The sequence below is a fragment of the Heptranchias perlo genome, chromosome 20 (genome assembly GCF_035084215.1).
Source record: "Heptranchias perlo isolate sHepPer1 chromosome 20, sHepPer1.hap1, whole genome shotgun sequence".
Taxonomy (NCBI): Eukaryota; Metazoa; Chordata; class Chondrichthyes; order Hexanchiformes; family Hexanchidae; genus Heptranchias; species Heptranchias perlo.
This window is the reverse complement of record NC_090344.1, coordinates 11388304-11394303: the sequence shown is the minus strand read 5'-3', so window position 1 is coordinate 11394303 and position 6000 is coordinate 11388304. Positions and strand designations below refer to the sequence as shown.

Here is a 6000-nt window from a genome sequence, read left to right as displayed (position 1 = left end):
AGTTCTGGTGAGACCCCATCTGGAGGACTGCATTCAGTTCTGGGCACCCCACCTCAGGAAGGATGTATTAACCTGGAGACTCGAAGGGCTGAATGGCCTACTCCTGTTCCTATTTTCCAATGAATGAAACAATAATTCAAGAATAGAGACCTCATTGTATCAGGACGAGTGAGTGAAGATTTTTTTCTGTTTGATGTACTGATTTCATTAATTGAATATTTTCAGTGTCCCAGCTCAGTGCAGTCCAGTCCAGACAAGCTGCTCGCACAAAGTGGCATTTTCTGTGAGAACACAAAAGACTTGTTCAGGCCATTACAGTACCGAGTGGGGATAGGCCTGTGCATGAAATGGAATAGTGAGGTGAAATATTACCACAAGCAGCGGATGTCTCTGTTTCCATTTCCAAAATGCACGCACGCACGGGCCGAATCGATGCAGCTCCTGGTAAAGCTGCGAAGCAATGCAAGGCTGCCGTGGATCATTTGAAGCAACTGACACACACACGATTCGGCCCGTTTCACGTGGCATCTCCTGTTTCTGACTATTCTTCCCCTCCCGCTTCCTCTACTCCTCCAGCTGCCAGGTGAATTAGATGCATGATGAAAACACAGGGGAATTCATGAATCCCATCCTGACCTGGACAGCAAGGAGCGAGAGGGAAAGAACGGTGCTGGCCTTTGAGAAGGGATGGATTTTGCACATGCCGGGAAAAATAGACACAAAGATCTCATCTCCCTGCTTCTTTGGTATGTGGGATATCTTAATGCTCAGGTGATGATATCACTGCCCCCCGGCCCATGATCTCCACTCGCACTCTCCTTCCAATCTCGCACACCTTTGCTTAGGTTTGAAATCGTGTAAGTTTTCACACTGAGATTCAATTTGAAGAAAGCGATGCTGTGATAACCTGGGGCTATTGAGGAGTTGCAGTGCAAGAAGGCTAATGATAACAGTGACAGTTCTGACACTATGAGCGACAGTTAAAGGTGAACAACATTTAAAGTCTCATGCAGCAGGTCTGGGTCCAAATCTTTCACGTGGTATCTCCTTCTGCTCCTGTCACTCATTTTCCTCCACGTAGAGTTCATTTGGAATTGCTGTGCGGCTGCATTGCGCATTTTCCAGTTCTGCTTCGAACATTCGGGACTTTAAAGGCACCTCTGTGACCTGCACTTTCTTTAAATGAGTTTTGTTCGCTTTGCATTCGACTGTGAAATCGCTCTCGGTTTTCATCTCAATGAACCAGACTGTGACCGCATTGTATCTGTCAGCGTGTAAGTGGCGAGGTTGGGGTCAGCACGGGCCGTTTTCAACTTTTGAAATCTCAACAATTACCAGAGAAAAGAGACATTGAATAAAACTGTCCCTGTCAGTGATAAATTGAAGTGAATATCGCTCCAAGCAGATCTGGGCAATGCGCAGTGCAGCCGCACAGGAGTTCCAAATCCACCCTCTCGCCACTCGGCAATCGCATTAACTGAACTTTACTCTGACCCAGTGTCACCGCGCTGAAATCGAATGTTTGTCGGCCACATTTTCTTTCAACATTACAGTTACTGGTTTAAGAGCGAAAACTGCCGCCAGCTTCACTGTAAGTGCAAGCGACAACTTTGTCGACACCGTGTAGTGTCGAAGACCTGCTGGTTGGACCTGATCGTTTCATCTCATCTGATTTTCACCAAACCTGAATATTACTGGAATAGAGGATGGAGAATCACAGCTCGAAAAATCAATCCTCTCTGCCACGATGGGACTAAGACTTCAAACATACAGATGTTTAATGGCAAGGTGAGTTTAATGTTCAGAAATAATAGAGCACAGATTTTCACTCGTGCAAACTTCACACCCTTTATTTTGGAAAAATAAACTGATGGGAGAGAGAGGTAAAATTGATCGCGGCAACCAGAATTTTTAGCTCGTTAAATCAATGTTTCAAAAACAAACGTGCCGTGTCTCTGTGGCGCAATCGGTTAGCGCGTTCGACTGTTAACTAAAAGGTTGGTGGTTCGATCCCACCCAGAGATGGTCGCGAAACTTTTACCTTCAGATTCATGGTCTCGCATTTCCTCGTTTCAAATATATGTTTTGTCTGAAAAAAAATGCACGGTTTCGATGGCCAGCTGAGCACGGCCGATCTTCCACCATTTAACCTGAGATTGCCTTCACGAAAATCAGAATTCTTCTTGACAGACAAGGTCCAAAGATTGCAGGAGAGCCGCTTCACTCTGACATGGATGTTTCTGCAGTGAGCGACACCAGACTGTTTCCACAATAAATGTCAGTCCTTTTATTTTGGAAACGCAAAATTGTTTTCGCATTCCGAAGGGTTTCAGTTCATTTGTGAACTCCACCACTGACACTGCTGAAGGTTGTAGGCTCAGGGAGTGGGACCTCCAGGAGTGGACTGTAAGAAAGCTGGGTTTCGGCATCCTGACAAATATATGCCGAGGAACCAGAGGAAACCTTACGAAGGAACCGTCTGGGGTTTTACCTGTTAGTTTAGGTCTCAGGGTGAATGATTCCTGACTCCCCGAACTGTCCTACATTTAACTCAGGTCAGATCAGGATGAATTCAGTTTACAGGAGGATAGTGTCAAATATCACCCACAATCGAGGGAGACAAAAGCAGCCATTAGAGAAGCTCAGAGATCATTGGAAAAGCAGAAGGTGCACAATTGTGGGAATAAAAGCAAACGCCTTTTCAGCTGCGTCAGGAGTCAGAAGACCATTCAAGATAGTTTAGGTCCACTGAAAGGCAGTTCAGGACAGATTCCCAGGCTATGGCAGAGCTGTTAAATGACTATTTCTCATCAGCCTGTGGATGATGCTCAGATTCCAGCTGTGGGATGTGCTGTCGACAATAACATCATAAATATTAAAATAGAAAGGGATGTCATCTTGGATAAAATACGAAATCTCAAAACAGATTGTGCTCCAGGTCCCGATGATATTCACCCACGGGTGATTAAAGAGATGAGACGGGTGCTCTGTGAGCCCCTTGCGTGTATCTTCAACGGCTCAGTAGAGTCAGCGATTGTCTCCTGAGATTAGAAAATAGCTTACGTAGTTCCCATTTTCATTAAAGGGGACAAAGCAGAGCCAGGGAATGACAGGCCCATCGGTGTGACATCGATCAGAGGGAATATGCTTGAAGGGATCCGAAGAGATGCTGTTTATGACCACGGGGAAAGAGAAGGCGCCATTAGAGATCCTCAACACTGCTTCCGGGAAAGAAGGTCGTGTCTTGCAAACTTGCTTCAGTTTTTTGAAGAAGTTGCTGGGTTAGTGGATGAGGGTAATCCGCTTCACATTGTCTATCTTAGGCTTGTCAAACTCATTTTGGATGATGAGCCTGATCCGATATTATGGCACTTGGCCTGGGCCACATTCAGCAAAAGTTATTAAACTAGAAATAGATGAAGATGAACGATATTGGTACTTACTTACGTTTAGATTTTATTTATTGCTACTGCTGCTCCCAATACCTGGCACCTCTTAGCTTGAACCATTGCATCAACATTTGGAGTAAATGACTGGGCTGTGTGATGTCTTGGATAAAAACATGAGGCCACTTGTCATTACAGAACTTTGGAAGTGATTTCCACAGTTTCACAACTCCCTGTGTAAAGAAGTTTCTCTTGATCACTGCATTAAAGCAGAAAGTAGGGGTTAAGGTTCGCTACTCAGACTGGTAAAAGGTGGAAAGTGGTGTTCCACAATGATCGGTGCTGGGACCACTGTTCACAATTTATGATGTGGAGATGCCGGTGATGGACCGAAAGCTTGTGGGATTAAAAATAAAATCGTTGGACTATAACTTGGTGTTGTAAAATTGTTTACAATTGTTAACCCCAGTCCATCACCGGCATCTCCACATCATGGCCACAATTTATATTAACGATTTGGACTCGGGAATCGGATGTACAATTTCAAAATTTACGGATGACACCAGTTTGGGGCGGGTTATAGCTGATACTGATGAAGACTACAAGAATATACAAGAAGACATTAATAAACTTGCAGAATGGGGGTGTAATTGGCAAATTAATTTTAATAAAGATGAGGATGAAGTGGAGCATTTTGGTCGCAAGAACAAGGAGGCCACATACTGCTTGTACAATAAGAGTGTATATGGGGTAGAAATGCAATGGGATCTGGGGACACAGATACACAAATCACTAAAATTAGTGATGCAGGTTAAAAAGGCCATAAAAAAGCAAACCAAGCACTTGGGTTCATTTCTCGAGGGATAGAATTGGAAAGTTATGTTAAACTTGTATAAAACCTTGATTAGACTACACTTGGAGTACTGTGAACAGTTCTGGTCTCCATATTATATGAAGGATATAGAGATACTGGAGAAGGTGCAAAAAGGATGTCACCATATAAGTGGTCGCTGGATTTGGTGTCTCTGTGCAACTGATCCCTGTATTTGGTGTCCCAATGTAAGTGGTCCCTGGATTTGGTGTCTCTGTGTAAGTGGTCCCTATATTTGGTGTCCCTGTCCACATGTCCTTGGATTTGGTGTCTCAGTGTCAGTGTTTCGTGGATTTGGTGTCCCAGTGTAAGTGGTCCCTGGATTTGGTGTCCCAGTGTAAGTGGTCCCTGGATTTGGTGTCCAAGTGTAAGTGGTCCCTGGATTTGGTGTCTCAGTGTAAGTTGTTCCCGGATTTGGTGTCCCGTGTAAGTTGCCCTCGATTTGGTGTCACAGTGTTCGTGGTCCCTTGTGTATTGAGGCATCGCTCGTGGAATTTTTCTCCTCTTTTCACTTTTGCAAAAATTGTTGCCAGCTTATTAAAGCCATTAACTGGCTCTCGGGTAGGGCACAGAAAAAATGAGACCTCGTCAGTTTCCCTGAGAATGACAGGTCTGAATTCGAGTTTGAGAACATTTGGCAATTAAACCAGACTGGGCGGGTCGGGCCTGAGTTGCGACTTACGAACGGAAAAGTAGCGGCCAGTTTACCTCGCACCATGGGGAAGGGCTGAGCACTCGGGTTTCTGTATAATTTATTTATTATGTTGGTTGCCTCCCTGGCACCAACCTCGATGGGATGACAATAATTAATTTTCTGTTCGGCAATTCCGGCATTCAATGGCGGGGCATTTACCCACAATCCCCCGCGCCTCAGAATGTGCCCTATCAATGACTACAGGAGAACAGTGCGCAGTGGCAGGACCGGGCCGTGCTCTGAGCATGCGCAGTGCGAGTGGTGGCGAAGGACTGAGGAGGAAGAGGCGAGTCGGAGGCCGGGAGAAGACGGGGGAGGAATGGGACATGTGGGTAGGCGGAGAAGGTTCACAAGCACCTGATCGCATCTTGAGGCCACAAATCCGAGTCCACAGGCCCAGTGATTGCACCTCGGTGACAGGCCCGACCAGCAGTCGTCCGAAAAGCAGTGTGACTGGCCGCCGTCTTGCGAGCGGAAGTCATGGTCGAATCTTGGCGCATGCGCGGCCATCTTGGCACAGGAACAATGAGTGGGCGGGGCAACAGGGTCCCAGTGACCGGTAACAAAGAGTGGGCGGGGCTTCAGGGTCCCAGTGCCTCATTTATTTTATCCTCACTCTGCGCACAGCGGGTGTAGAACTGAACCCAATCAGAGGAGAGGGAGGGAGAAAACTGGGAGTGGAGGGAAGAAATATTGGAGATGGTGGGATGGGTTTGTATTTCAGCACAGGGAGGAGGGAGAGTGTGTGGGACGGGGATTTACGGCTTTGGCGGAAAAGAGAGGATAGAAAGTTCCATAGAAATTAGAATTGTCTGTTCTGAATTTCGATCCTGTATTTAGAGTGATGACTTTTGTGAACTTTTACAGGGTATCAGAAGGGGAGGATTTGCAGACGGGAAATTCAAACCAAAGATCACGTCAAGATCTGACAGTGTCACTCGATTCATCAGGACTTGAATATCATCGACCTTTGAATGTGGAAGGAGAAATGTTTGTCTTTTCTGTCTGTGGGAGAAGATTTCAAACATCAGTGTGACTGGAAAAGCACC

At 45.9% G+C, this 6000-nt stretch overlaps 1 non-coding gene across 1 annotated transcript; it reads left to right on the top strand.

The window, feature by feature from the left end:
- Positions 1-1951: 1951 nt before the first annotated feature.
- Positions 1952-2025, top strand: trnan-guu (transfer RNA asparagine (anticodon GUU)). Its single transcript has one exon. It is a non-coding gene; the product is annotated as a tRNA-Asn (tRNA).
- Positions 2026-6000: the final 3975 nt, after the last annotated feature.